This window comes from Lygodium microphyllum, chromosome 3 (genome assembly GCF_053477565.2).
Source record: "Lygodium microphyllum isolate KBCC chromosome 3, Lygodium_microphyllum_v1.1.10, whole genome shotgun sequence".
In the NCBI taxonomy this organism is placed as follows: Eukaryota; Viridiplantae; Streptophyta; class Polypodiopsida; order Schizaeales; family Lygodiaceae; genus Lygodium; species Lygodium microphyllum.
Window position 1 is genome coordinate 24,120,393 of NC_141137.1, and position 16,010 is coordinate 24,136,402.

The 16,010-nt window shown below is 38.2% G+C and overlaps 1 long non-coding RNA gene across 1 annotated transcript; it reads left to right on the forward strand.

The window, feature by feature from the left end:
* Positions 1-8,644: 8,644 nt before the first annotated feature.
* LOC148038152 (uncharacterized) lies at positions 8,645-10,348 on the forward strand. The gene is made up of 3 exons (XR_015690415.1): positions 8,645-8,993; positions 9,171-9,434; positions 9,551-10,348. It is a non-coding gene; the product is annotated as an uncharacterized LOC148038152 (long non-coding RNA).
* The last annotated feature ends 5,662 nt before the right edge of the window (positions 10,349-16,010 follow it).

Here is a 16,010-nt window from a genome sequence, read left to right on the forward strand (position 1 = left end):
GCAATTGTCTCTGAGACAAGCAGGTTGATGAATTTGTTGTTGAATGATACGTGGGCATCGTTTTGGGGGCTTGGAGATGACCATGAGCCAGTGATTTGCTAGAGGGGTTGTCCACTACCGTTATTGTAGTTTCAAATGAATGCTAATAGATTTAATGCTACTATGTGGTGTGATGTCTCTTTCTTGACGTTTGATTTGTACAAATAATTATCATTATCATGTCAAACAATGTGGATATAACTTTATTCATTTTTGTGGTGTAATGCATGTGAGTAATATTCTCTAATTGTATGGTCTAATTGTAATGTTTGAATATTCATCTCTCTCTCTCTCTCTCTCTCTCTCTCTCTCTCTCTCTCTCTCTCTCTCTCTCTCTCTCTCTCTCTCTCTCTCTCTCTCTCTCTCTCTCTCTCTCTCTCTCTCTCTCTGGGGAGCTTAAGTCTATGATGCATTTTTCTCTCTTTTAAAGATTTGTAAACATTGATCGCATTTATAATTTTATGTATGTATCCATTGTCTCTTTGTTGAGGTTTGATCTAAAGAAAGACTTATTATGTCTTGCAATCTGGAGACTTCATTTATTTTTGCAATGTAGTACGTATCAAAGAGTAATATTCTTTGTAAAATACTTGGATATGGACATCTCTCTCTCTCTCTCTCTCTCTCTCTCTCTCTCTCTCTCTCTCTCTCTCTCTCTCTCTCTCTCTCTCTCTCTCTCTCTCTCTCTCTCTCTCTCTCTCTCTCTCCAATATTAGTTTCAATGTCTATGAACTTGCTAAGGATTGAAATAATGTGCATTTTTTCTCTTTTGAAGAGTTTGTAAATATTAAATACATTTTTATTTTTAAGTATATTGCCTCTTTCTTGAGGTTTGATCTATAGAAAGACTTATTATGTCTTGCATGGTCTCTCTTTTGAAGAGTTTGAAAATACTAATCCCAATCAAGCCTCTCCTTGAAAGAATGCATGGTCTCTCTTAATGTGCAAGCTTTGTGAGAATCCAATCAATATGGGATTTTTGCATCGGACAACTAGGAAGGATTATGTGTTACGTATTCATAGGCATAGACTCAACTCTACGCGACATAGATGACGACAGTTGCTAGGCTTAGGGCTCAAATGACAAAACATGACCAGAGGGGATACAAAGAGATGTGCTCTACTACAGTTGAGTGTCATAACGTTTTGCAACGAGGGGCTCTAAATCATGGTAGCTTGATTTATAAGGGACTTCACAGTTTGATTGAGGAGCAATTTGCTAATGATTATAATTGTGATATTGAAAATCACCAAAATCTAGGAAATCATGTGATTAATGAGTCACATGTCAATAATGCTCCAACCTTGTCCTCGAAATGGAGGTTTTTGCTCCATTTTACATTTTACATGCTTTGCTTGCAATGGATATTCATCCTGCAACTCTCCTACAACTACAATATTGCTATTTCAAGGCCCGAATGTGCATTCCATGGGGAATCTTTCTGAGATGGAGATGTGAGTCTCAAGTGCAGGGGTTAGTTTTGTTTGGTAAACATTGTTGTCGAAATGGAAAAGTAATGTTGCTATCATTGCAACATCCACCACAGCTATTGTATGATTTGTTGCATGGTATGCATCCTCAAAGTAGAGTATTTAAAAATAACATATGAGCATATGATTCATTTATCATCGTATAGGCCCTTTGATTCTTAATGTGCAACGACATGAAAGGCCGACCTTTGCACAACTTTATGTTTATGATACTAAGCATGAGTTATCTAATCAGTTGGATGTTATGTCTAATTTATTGCCAAATTTTCTTGGGGAGCTTCAGTCTATGATACATCAACACAATGCATATACACAAGCTTTTATATCTGTGGGTATGCAATTGCAAAACAATCCCTTGTATGATTTGAGAATGACTATTTTTGGGGTTCAACAGGCTAATAGGCAATACTCAGCTCTAGTGACAAACTGAGGTTGTAGCTATCATGTTAGGACAAGGCGATGAGAATACTCTTGATCATTGAGACATACATGTTTATAGTCGAGATGGACAATGTATTGCTATTTCAAACTTACATATAGTGTATATACCAATGCTATACGTTCTTCTTTTTTCTATGGGTGATGATGGTTGGCATGTAAAGGTACATTATAGTAGTGTTAATGTCCCAATTAATATACATGGATAGTCTAATAAGGACTGTGTTACTCAGATGCAATTTTATGCATTTTGACTACAAGTGTGTAAGGACACTAAGGTGTGCATATTGTGGAGTGGTCGATTATTGTAACAATTTATTGTTGATGCTTGCTGTAGTAACAGAGTAATGTAGGTTGGCTTAGTGTCGTCAGAATCGATCGGTTTTATACTCGAAAGTTTATAAGGGCTTAGCAAATATGATGGGAGTGATGGATGATGGGCCAATGGAAATTATTGGTGCCTTTGTTTTGGTAAAAGGGTGGTTTTGCCATCTTCTTTTACTGGTGGGACAAGACACATGTATCAGTTGTATCAGGATGCCATGGCTATAGTGCAGAGTAAGGGAAAACATGATCTCTTTATAACAATGACATGTAATCCAAGGTGGTTAGAGATAACTAATGCTTTGTTGCATGGACAGACTACTTATGATCATCTTGATTTGACTACTCGAGTCTTTCATAAAAAACATGCTGATATTATGCATACATTGTTGAAAAGGAATCTATTTGGGAATGTTGGAAGCTATGTTAATGTGATTGAGTTTCAAAAGTGGGAGCTACCACATTCTCATACTTTGCTAATTTTGGAGCAGTCTTTTAAACCCTCTGAAGCATCCCATTATGATAGATTTGTTTGTGCTGAGTTTCCTAATAAAGCAAAGTTTTCAACTTTATTTGAAACTATCTCAAAATGCAATGTCCATGGGCCTTGCGGTGCAATGAATCCCAAGAGCCCTTGCATGTGTAATGGTCGATGCACTAAAAATTTCCCTCAGAGGTTTGTGAATGTAACAACTATTGATAGCTCTGCCTATCCTATTTATAGAAGACGAGATGATGAAAAGACGGTCACAATAAAGGGTAGTACTATTGATAATCGATGGATTGTTCCATACAATCTTTACTCGAGTAAAAAATATAATGCACAAATAAATGTTGAGGTATGCTCAATGGTGGCAGCTGTTAAGTATTTGTATAAGTATATATAAAAGGGACATGATCACGCAACCATTAAATTTTCTATTGGAAACTCAAGGTTAAATGGTACGACCTTTTGTGAAGTGGATGAGATCAAGAGTTATTTAGATGCATGGTATGTTTCTGCTTCCGAAGCGTGTTAGCGAATATATGACTATGCATTGCACAATGAGAAGCCTGATATATAGAGGTTGCAGGTGCACTTGCCTAACGAGAATTGTGCAGTGTTTCAAGATACAGACAATATATCAGATGTTATATAGAATGAAGATATCAGAAAAACTACTCTTATGGAATGGTTTGTGTACAATCGTATTTATCTAGAGGCTCGAGCTATTCGCTATCAAGACTTCTTGGTGTACTGGGTATGGAATGCACAATGAAAGGTATGGATGAAGAGAAAGCATGAAAATGCGTGTGATCGAATATACTTTATTACTTGCGAATGCTCTTGACAGTGTCTCGAGGATGTATGCCTTTTGATTATTTGCGTACTATTGGCAGTGTGGTGTACAACACCTTTAAGAAAGCCTACATTGCAAAGGGCATGTTAAAGGGTGATGATGAGTGTGTTGTGTACTTGGAAGAAGCTGCATCTATACAAATTGGTACCTAGTTGTGTGCTTTGTTTGCTGCAATTTTGGTCTTCTGTGAGCCTGTGCATCCTGGTCATCTTTGGGATATGTTTATGTTACCAATGGTAGAGGATATTTTGTATGAGTTATAGCTAGAGCATGTGCATATATCTTCTACAGTTCTATAACAAGAGGCATCAAACAAGGCTTTATTGCATCTTCATGATCTTTTACAACAACATGGGCGAAGATTGTCTGACTTTGATGGATTGCTAGAATCTCGTCAAATAGATTCTCAATTGTATGCTAACCCTCCTTTAGAAGATGAATGTGCATATGATATACTAAAGCAACATAGAGTTTGTGTTTCTATGGAGGCAATGTTGAATGATAGACAGAGAGTTGTATATAATGCAATTATAGGTACTATTGGTGGAAACTCTGGAGATGTTTTTTTTTAAATGGTCCCAATGGGTCTAGAAAGATATTTCTTTACAAGTGTTTTCTTGCTAGGTTGCGCACATTGATCAGCATATAGCACTAGCAACAACATCATCTGGCATTGCTGCTTTGCTTCTACAAGGCGATTGTACTGCTCTCTCGAGGTTTAAAATTCCATTGGATCTATGTAATCGATCCACCTGTAATATTCATGTTCAAAGCGATCTTGCTCAACTGTTTAGACAGTCGAGCCTTATTTGGTGGAAATGTCACTTTGCTTGGAGGTGATTTTAGGTAGAACTTGCCCGTCGTGATGAAGGGCTCTTGTGAAGATATTGTTAATGCGGCACTATGTTACTCTCATTTATGGCAGTATGTTAAGGTGCTAAGGTTGTTTGGGAATATGAGGATGTCAACTACTGGTGGTATAATGGATAATGGATTTATTAGTTGGATTCAAGGAATAGGGGATGGAGTGGGTATTACGGAGAATTGTGATAAGTTACATATTCCATCTAGCATGGTATTGAAAGGATACTCTATCGAAACCTTGGTTAATAGTGTGTACGCTGAAGTGTCCAATCCACGATGAGAGACTTTGAAGCATATTTCAGTGAGCATGCTATACTTGTAGTGTGGAATATAGAGGTGGCTTCTTTGAATCATTGTGCATTGCAATCGATGCTAGGAGAAGTTATACAGTACTATAGTACGGATTTAATTGCAGAGACAGGTGATAGCTCATTTTTATACTCTGTAGAGTATTTAAATACACTAGATCTTGGAGGTGGATTTCCTCCCCATCTATTGTTGCTAAAGATGAATACACATATTATTTTGCTTAGGAGCTTAAATCCAACAAAAGGTTTGTGTAATGGTACACGGTTGATATGTAAGACATTCAATAAAAAGGTGATAGATGTTGAGATAATAATAGGGACAAATATAGGGGAATGAGTTTTTATTCCTAGGATCACTTTTATTCCTAGCACTTTGCATTTTCCATTTACTATGAGGTGGAGGCGATTTCCTGTTCGATTGGCATTTGCTATGATAATCAATAAGTTGCAAGGCCAGACGTTGTCTATTGTTGGTCTTTACTTAAAGATACCAGTATTTACACATGGATAATTGTATGTTGCATTTTTAAGGATGAAATCCTCATGTGGTGTGAGGGTCTTACTGGATGAGAATGGAAGCATTGTGTACAAGGATGTACTTCAAAATATGCAATAAGATGCATTGCTTTTTTGTAGAGATACATACAGAGATGTATTTTTTGGAGGGTGGAATGATATGTTTGCATTTTTGTAGAGATGTATCTGTTGAACTTTGATGGCTTTGTAGTCCCTGCTTGGCATATATGTGAAATGGCCTTTGTGCTATATTCTGTTGGAATATACTTGATGGTAATTGAGTATATATTTCCTACAATGTATATAAGTGTTTACTTGACTTTTGTGGATGCCTACTCCAAGGTGGGGCTATTATCCAACTTCTGAGTATCAGAAGGAATTGCAGTGTATCTTGCGCATAGTGACAATGTATGATGTTATAAGAAGAATGCTTACAAGGGTCATTGAGCGTTTATATGATGATGTCAATATAGAGATTTTACTTCTAGTTTATATTGAGGTCATGCATTGTAGGTATACTTAGTATTTTTGAGTGTATATGGGTGAAGCTAAGTAGGAAAAGAGGTTTCGATGATCTCACACTAATAGAATACCGAGGGGATGGTCGGCGTATGAATTTAAGGATCTTAGTTATTTTGTGACACTACATCAAGCTGTGACAATGCCTACCGAGTAGTTTGCAAATGTTAGGCCATGTATTATTATTCTAATGTTAAGTAATCTTTGTTGATTGTTAGATGTGTTCATGTTTACATTGTGGGCTTTTAAAATTTTAGGTGCAAGAAAGAGAGGAAAGACTATCATGTCCCATGTACCATCACCGGGACGAAGAGTGGCAATGGGACTTGCTTCACCTGGGCATACTATGTTAGAGAATGGAATTTTTTCCATTGATTCCTCAAAGAAAAAAAAGCTTCATTTTGGTTAGGCCCTATGGGAAGTTTCAACATTTTTGTAGCGTTTGGATATAGATGCATATGCATAATCAAGAAGTAATACTTTGTGATTTGTTGATACTTGGGATTATGGTACAAAGTTATCGGCTTTGGAGCAAGCTTTTGTTTTGGGCTTTGCTTCACCTGTGTGGATTGTTAATACTGCTAAGAGTGTGTATTTGATGCTTGGATATGCTTAAACTTTGTGGTTCATTTCAGCGTAGCAATGCTATTTCTGATTATAACATCCAAGGATCATGTGGAGCTACTTCTACCTGTTGCGCAGAGCAAGTATGGATACAACTACAATATTGGTACTAATCATTGCATGTATATATGAGTCTATGTACTCCTAGATGCATGTTTGACCTTTTGTACATGCGTGTAAGAGAGGGAGGGAGGGAGGGAGTGAGTGAGTGTGAATAGAGAGGGAAGAGGTGTAAAAGGGGTGAGAGATAGAGTAGAGGAGAGGGATAAAAGAGGGAAGGGAGGGAGAGGTGAAAAGGGGGAAGGGAGGAAGAGATAGAGGTTGTGGAGGGAGAAGAAAGATAACAAGGGAGAAGGGAGGAAATGAGGATGATAGATGTGAGAAAGAGAGATAGGTAACAAATATACGAGAGAAGAGTTGCAAATGGAGGGGAGGGGGTGAAGACGGGTAGGGAGACGGAGGGAGAGGCAAAAACTAGTGAGAGAGATTTGGGATAGAGGGAATATAGTAAGCAAGCATATGGTTTCTTTCACTCAAGGATACAAAATATGTATTTCTATGTCTTTTGTTTATGGTTTGGTGCAATGTTATTTCCAATTGTAACATCCAAGGTTCGTATAGAGCTACTTCTAGATATCATGCAAAGTACGTATGGGTAAAGTTTGCAAGTTTGGTGCATAAAAGACATTGCATACATATGTGAGTCTATATACACCTAGATACAAATGCATATCTATCCTTTTATGCATGTGTACACGAGAGAGAGAGAGAGAGAGAGTGTGTGTGTGTGTGTGTGTAAAAATACAGGGAGAGATGTAAAAATAGTGTGGGAGAGGGGTTGCAAACAAAAGAAAGGCATAGACCATGGGAGGGAGGAATACATTGTGGATATACTTAGTGTTTTCAAGTGCATATGGCTAAAGCTAAATTGGATAAGAGGTTTTGATGATCTCACATTAATAGAGTACCAAGAGGGTGGGCGATGTATGAAATCTAAAGACCTCGATTGTTTTGTGATGTTGCATCAAGCTATGACAATGCCTACTAAGTGGTTTGCGAATGTTAGGCCAAGTATTGTTGTTTTAATGTTAAGTAGTCTTTGTTGGTTGTTAGATGTGCTTACATTTACGTTGTGGGCTTCTAAAATTTTAGGTGCAAGAAAGAGATGAAAGGCTATAATATCCCCTGTACCATCAACAAGACGAAGAGTGGCGATGGAGCTTGCTTCGCCTAGCTATGCTATATTGGAGAGTGGAGAATTTTCTAGTTATTTCTCAAAGAAAAGAAAGCTTTGTTTTGGTTGGACCTCATGGGAAGTTTTAAAATTTTTGTAACATTTGGATGTAGATACATAGGCACAATCAAGGAGTGACACTTTGTGGTTTGTTGATACTTGAATTTGTGGTGCAAGGTTATCGACGCAGTCTCTAGAACAAACTTTGGTTTTAGGCTTTGCTTCACCTATGTGGGTTATTAATGCTGAGAGTTTGCATGTAATGCTTGGACAGACTTAAACTTTGTGGTGTGGTTCATATATCTTTCATTTGTGGTTTGTTTCACCGTAGCAATGTTATTTCTCATTGTAGCATCCAAGGATTATCTAGAGCTACTTCTAATTGTTGTGCAGAGCAAGTATGGATACAAGTTTTTAAGTTTGGTGCATGGTCATTGCATGTATATATGAGTCTATGTACTACTAGATGCAAATGCATATCTGACCTTTTATACATGTGCGTTGTAAGAGAGAAAGAGAGAGGGAGGGAGAGAGTGATTGAGTGTGGATACTGAGTGTGGATACAGAAGGGGGGAGGTGTAAAAGGGGTGAGAGATAGAAGGGTTGCGAGTAGAGGAGAGTAAAGCATATGATGTTTTTGTAATAGCATTACCCACTGTGCAATAGGGAAGTGAAGCTGTCACTTCCTTGGCAGCTTCACTTCTCTTGCACCCCGCTTGGCTGCCACAAAGCTGGATAGTGTTTGTGTGCAAAGAATGCTAGTATAGATATAGATATCGAAGAAAATACGTGGATTATAGCGTGGAATAAAAGAACTTTTTATGCGAGAGTCGTTACGTTTATACCTTAACACGCCGCTTTTTGGGGTTGATTTCTTTACCGTTTGCTGGGACGTATTTAAAAAACAGAAGAAGAGTAGTAACAAAAGCGCACACACACAAGGAGACCATTGAGGAGGCACATCGAGAAAGCTTCTGCATATATATGAGAGAGAGAGAGAGGATTCTCTGCGCGATCATGGAGAAATCGACTGCTAGGTCAGCCGCATCATCACCATCCTCGCCCATCCAGAACCTCGAAGGGCAGCTGTGTGCAACCCTCACCCCGCCTGTGCTCACCGAGAACATCTCCATGAACAACATCATCTCCCCTGTCATTTTCAAGCTCAAGGAGGATTACGCCTGCTTCTAACAGCAACACCAACGCTGCTTCTCAGGCCAGGATAATCAACAGCAATGGCGGTGGCCATCAGAATGGAAGTAATCATAGCAGCAAACCAGGGTTTCCCGCAGGAAGGTGAGGATAAGGCTTGTGCTTGAGCTGCAGAGCCATCCGCCTGAGTTGGTCGTGATGAAATAATGGTGAAATGAAGTAAGAAAATGTAGTAATGTCGTTAGTTTACAAACAAAGTGGCATTTCTATTTCGGCTGTCCCTCTGAGGGTTATGCATCTTAACTGCTGTAACTTCTGCAGATTAGACCTAATAAGAGAGAGGGTGCAAGTCAGGAAAATGGAGATCAGTTTTCTTGAAATGTGTCTACGGAGGATGTCAGGATGAAGGATGGCTATGTCAGGAGGAGATGTGGCTTTGTCAGAAGAACGAAGGGGAGTTGTATTCGTGAAGATGGCTGATCGAACGCTGTGTGTACTGATAGTCTCCTATCGCCTATATCCAGGGGATTACTTGCCAGAAGCAGGAGATATTCCAGGCCAACACAGGCATTTATCCCTCCCAAAGTAAGGCACCTGTGCGTTTTTGTGTGTCATTCCGATTGACCGTTTGCATTCAATTAGATTGTCACCATATATGCGTCATTTGTTTGCTTACTCTCTCTCTCTCCTTTTTTCCCCAGATACTGATCAGTACATTTGAAAACTCGAATACCGCAATTCCTGGCCGCCCTTGTGACCCTAAGTAATTCTGCAGTGGGATGCAGATATCAAAGGCTTTAAATCCTTAATGTGTTTTCCTGCTGGATCGTGTGCAATGCAAATGATGAAGATTGTATCTTGCTGGAAGGATCAATAATCTTCAGTTGGTCTTTTTCTTACTGAGGGTTTGTCTTAGGATTGACAAGAAGCAGACCTGTTGTGGGGGGAATGTTAACACTTGAACAACTGAGGCTCTTTAGTTGCTCTTTCAGCTTTTGCTTTGCAGCAACTCTCCGGCTTAGTGGTGACAGCTTTTGAAGCATTGTAACCAGCGTTAATAGGAGACTGTTGCCATGTGGTAAGATAGAATTAAGAACCCCTAATGAATGTCGCAAACACAAGCTACGATTGATCGTTTAGTGCGGCTTTGTAATTTTACTTTTAAGAGGCGTCCTCTAAAAGAAAGCACAAATAACATCTTCCTCCTTTCTTTTATACAGAGGGGATTAGGGAGAGACTTCTGTGCAAACAGGTATTAGCAATATTACATAACTTCCTATCTTAGGAGCAGCTCTAAAAGTAATAAATCTTTTACGATGCATGACAGGCATAGAATCTTGTGGAGTGGACACCTTAGAAGCAGATCTAAAAGTAATTGTTTTACGATGCATGACGCATAGAATCTTGTGGACACCTCAGGAGTAGAGAACCAATAGCTGCATATCTTTCTTCTTTCCTTTTTTACACAAAGGGCACTAGGGAGAGATATGATATACTTCTGCTTCTGCTTCACAGATAGTTCATTTAAGAACATTCTCTTTGCAAAAATAGATTAAGTCTTAGTGAAAAAGGGGCTCTCCACACAAGCCACAATGATAGCTCAATGTTCAGGCTCAAAGAGCCACTTGGGAAGACTCAATAATACACAATAATAATATACATGTTAGAGGAAACATTGGCTTTATTTACTTGATAGCCTTTGCTTAATAGTCAAGAGTAGAAGTTTATCTCATCCAATAAGCTATGATGATAGGCCAATGTTGGGTCCCAAAAAACTACTTGGGAAGACCAAAATCAAGCCTAAGGACTTGTTCTTATGTTTGCTCTCGACAAAACATAATATAACCTTACAAAATCTCATATCTCTACTGAAAATCATCATGAGCTTATCAAAATCATTCCACCCTCTTCAAAACACTCTCAAACCACTTCCAAGCTAATCAATCGTCATGTAAAATCAACCATTCAGTCCACAAAAACAACAAAAATCAATTAAAAAGCAGGTCATTTCAGCATTCAACATATCCCCACACTTAAGAAGGGAGCATCCTCGTGACCTAGGAAAAAGAGAACATAAGTTTATCAAATAGCTCAACTTGATCTTTAACAACAACCTTTAGGAAACACCGTCTAATTAGGATCCCAACTTATAACTTGCATCTTATAAAGAATACAATGAAAGAAAAACCATTTATCAATTAACACATCTTATGAATAATAGAAAATCATGACAAACTCATAAAGGATAGAAGAGATTCTGCATCTTTGAATTTTGAGCTATCCATCCACCATCATCATCACTGCAAATCTCCAAAAATATAACTCTCGAACAAATCGAATATCCAACCACCATGACCCCATCACATATAAATTAACACACAACACAAACACACAACACAAAACAACCATCTAAATGGCACCCCCAAAAGAGAGATATATCATTATGAATCATGAAAGATATATCTAGAGATATCAATGTAGATGATCCCTCTTAAAAGCTTGGTGATTGGTGCATAGATCGAATGTTGTATGCTCGCGTAGTGAACGCCGGAAGGTCCCCAAGAACAAAAGAACTCTACTTTTTGCACAAAACTCAAGGTTGAAAGCATGCACGACATGAACAAGAGACCAATTGGGTGCAATCTCCCCCCATGCCTTGTGTGAGCGCTCCACAAAGCATGTATTTTATATATTAATCATCTTCAAGCTCAAATAATAGCCCAAATTACAAAATAGCATGCTTTTGGCTTTTGAGTTTGCTTTTAGCACAAAATAGAAATAAAGCTAATGGGCGGGCGCCCAAAGAGTCAGGGATACCCAATACAATATCCAAATGCAAATATCATAATCGTGTGTCCATGCGCATACAAAATAATAAATAAATATCCAACGCTTTAATAAATAGGCGCGATAAAATATGGGCGCCATGCCTAAAGTATGCGCCCATCAAAATATAAGTGATAACTCGAATACACGCTATCCTCCAATGCTTTCCTCTGCCTACTTCTGCTATCTCTACACATCAACTTAAGCATTCACAATCGTTAGTAAAATAATACAATTAAACCGACAAAAGTGAATACCTAGTAGTCTTCACTTATATAAATAAATCAACTGGTTAGAAATCAATCCTAACCTTAATTTATCACGAGTGCGCACTCTAAACTCATAAACGTTTATTAATTTAATATGTATTTTGCGGAATCACCCATGTACACATTAAATTAATGAAACGCCCAAAAAGGATAGGTGTCCCCATCAACTTCTCGCACAAAGAATCCACTTTGTGTATGAGCCCCGGTCAACAAAGTTTACGGAATCCACCGTAAAACCTCACGAAATCCACCATGGCACGGAATCCACTGTGAAATATGCCTTCTGGCATCAGTGATTGCGAAAACGGTCCGTGGATAAGGATTCATCCACAAAAGTCTTTAGAGGATTTTGGAAAAACTAAAGGCAACGCATCCTCTCTAGCAAGACAAGATATCTGCTAGGCAAACAAAGAGCATGAAAGTACAACACATCTAGTAGTGGGAAATCAATGTTCACATTCACATTCATGCACAACTTTGCAATGGACTTTGTATCATTATGTGAGGATGCCTATGCATATATGCTAGGTACCAAGCAAAGTGAGCAGTCAATCTCATTGAAGGATCTGTAGATTGAGAATGTTGTTGAGCAAAATGTAGATAATTCAGATATACTTGACTAGCTGTTGTCCACTCCCCTAGAATCAATGGCCAATTAATCTGAGGTCTAGTAAGAGAATAAGTTAAACTCCACCCCCGTCTTCTAGGAATTTTATGATCAAAACTTGCATACCTACTAACCAACTGAGAGGGAAGAGGAATATAAGTGGTAGGAGATGGAAGAGGAACTAGTAAAAGAGGATGAAGAGATAGGTAGGTAAAATCATAAAATGAGGAATTAGCTAAAGAGGGATTAGCTGAAAATTTAGGAGAATTTGTTAAGAAAGGTGTTAATAAGATAGGCAGAAAAAGTGGAGAGAAACATTGTAGATGGGAATTGTAGATGGGAAAGACATGATCTTCAATAAAAGAACAATGAGTAAATATAGAAATTTGAGGAGCACCTTGGGATTGAAAGAGAAGTGGTAAAATGACCTCGGGGTTAGATTGATAAAGGGCAAGATAAGTATCATACCTATGGGCCATCTATTGATAATGAGATAGACAAGGTACTGATGGACCTAAGGCAGATCTATGATGAAAAGCTTCAAAGAAGGAGGAATCAAATGGGGGTTGCTTGGAAAGATGGGCTAAAAGATCCACTTCAGTTGGTTAATGTTTTGTGCATGAGAAGCTTTAATTTGGCATTGATTCAAAATGATAGAGTCAATCATGGTATGCCACGGAATCTCAAGACAATCGGCCACTTTGGAGGAATAACACTGAAACATCTCATCTATCCGCAAGTCCAAATGTCTGACATACAAAGTAGCTTGTAGTACCACATCCCTGACATACCAAGCCAAATCTTCATCTTTTAAAATCAGCAAATCATCTCTTAAATACATATAAGACAGAAGCATAGTATCTAAAGTCATAGAGTCCTCAAAAACCATTTTAACTACTTCAGTCAACAAGTCAAAAGACTAGGAGAGGTAAATCCATTGTGGAAAGCTTAATGTAAAAGGCCAACTTCTGTTGCTGATAATGCATGAAAAAGAAGTGATATGGAGGAACATATTCCTGAAACTGTCAAATGAAGACCACAACAAATCCATTCGAGATTGAAGTCTTTCTTTTGCCTTGGAACAAAGGGCATAATGTGGCTTGTCTTTGAAGAACCGCTAAGTCTGCAGGGGACAAAGAAGTGGCTACACACAAGACTTTGTGAAGAAGAGTGAGACTGAGCCAACTGATCCTTGAGTTGTTGAATCTGAGCATTATTGCGCTGGTCTAGGATAGCTGTAGTTGATTTAAGCTTCTCACTTTGGGTAGCTATCACAGCCTTCATCTCTTGAACCTCCTTCTATAACCTACCCCTCTCCTCTGTTATAGTAACAACTTGGGACTGAGTTTCCACCAACTGAGCTGTCAAAATAGAGATTTCATCTTTTTGTGTATCCATGACCTTAGTTTGTTGCTCCATTTGTATACAAAGGTCAAAAAATTTCTCTTGAGCAGAAGCTAACTCATCATTCGCTTTATTCAGCTCCTCCTTAGACTATTGAACTTCTTCATAAAAAGAAGAAAAAAGCTATTGGATACATGTAACTGAAAGTTCAATTGAACTATGGATATCCTTGCACAAAAAAGAAATGGCATCTCTTGTTACCAGATGTTGCACAGAAGGAACAGAAATGTCCAACATACCATCCCTATGGGCTCTGAAAAGATTTGGCATTTGAAGAAAGGCAGGCAGTGTGCTACAAGATTGAGCAGAAATTGTAAGTGGAACTGGATGAGTAGGAAATGGCACTGATTCAACAGCTCGCTTTAGGTGCTTTCTCTGAATGACTAGAGGTGGGGGAGAATCATCATCCTAAATGATCACATCATCATCTTCATTAGGAGGAGGAGAAACCTCAAGAGGATCAACTGGAGGTAAAGGGACTTCCTTTGCAGGGGCAACAGGCATCAAGCATACAAAAATGTAAGAATCAAATGTGACATTAGTGATTTTTCTCTAGTAGCTCTAATGAAATGCTAATCCATCTTTGCCAGGAGATAGGTACTCCAATCAATGGTAATACCTTTCAGGACCATACGAGAAGTTGTGAACAGCTCCTTAGAGAGGTAATGAGACGGCATAAACCTATCCTGAAGAAATTGGCACAACTGCTTCCATAAGGATTTAGAAATCATAGAGACACTGAACCTTGACGTGATAATAATCTTCTTTGGATCCAAAACATCCGGAGTCTACTTTTGTAACAACTTCAAAATATCCTCATTGGAGAACAACTGACGGGTAGTAGGGAAGGACTCCCCACGATATGGCAAAGAAAGAGCCTTCCCCAGACTCTTAGGTGTCATAAGAATAGTTGTACCATGAATATGACTAGACCTCTTACTATAAGAGGTTAAAAATTGATCCACATATGTCAAGCTCATCTAGAACTAGTGGTAAGGAAAGGCCCATAAACTTGGATAATCCTGCTTTAGCAATGAGGTCTGAATCTAGCAACAATGAATAATTTTGCGATACCAAAGACACGTTGGATCGGGGGAGGGGTTCGAGGTGCCATTTAGATGCTTTACACACACACCACACACACAGACAGTCACAACAATGAATGCTTTTGGAGTGGTGTTTATGCAACTAAAAACTGAATGTGCACTCATCCATTGACGTGATACAAGCACTAGGGAAACCAACAAGAAATCCAGCTAGTTGGAAAATTTAGGACATAAGCAAAAAAGAACAAAACACCATGGAAAAATTTCCAACATGCCTGTAGTGTGGTGTCGAAATTTTCATATGATTATCCATTTATGTTGTATGGAATGTGTTGGTTTAGATTTCTTTTTTTTTTTGGAAATAAAATAAACATATGTAAGGAGTATAAATGAGGTATACCATGTGAATCAACGTATAGTTCGTTGTTGTTTTTGTATTTTTTTTTAACTTTTATAAAATATTTTTGAGGTTTTAGTATTATTGGTTTGAAGTTGATGTGGTTGGTTGTGTTTTTATGGTGGTATTGTTTGTCCGTTCGATGTATTTATGCTAAAGCTGGATTTTTCGTTCATTTTCATAGCAAAATTGTGGCTTAAAATTGAACAGGGAATCCACTTATGTTCCACAATTTTGAGGAATTGGCCAATTTTAAGGAATTTTCATGAAATTTTAATGTTTTAAGGAGTTTTTTCTATATTTTTTAAATTTTAAACTTCATATGGGCATTTTCAGCTAAGGGCATGATCAAAAGTGATTTTTTAAAAATCCATGTATTTTTAGCTATTTTTAGGATTTTTTGAAACATTTGTTTTAAATTTTTATAGATTTAATGAAATTTTAATGATTTTTTGGTGGTTTTCCGAAATTTAAAATCTAGGAGTGTGTACCTGGGAATAGGGTATGTGTCAGTTGCACATGAACAACAGCTAGTGCACCACTGGACGGACAATCCAAACGCGCATCCTTGCGGGTGAATGCCCGCTAACTCAACACACATCAAAGCACAAC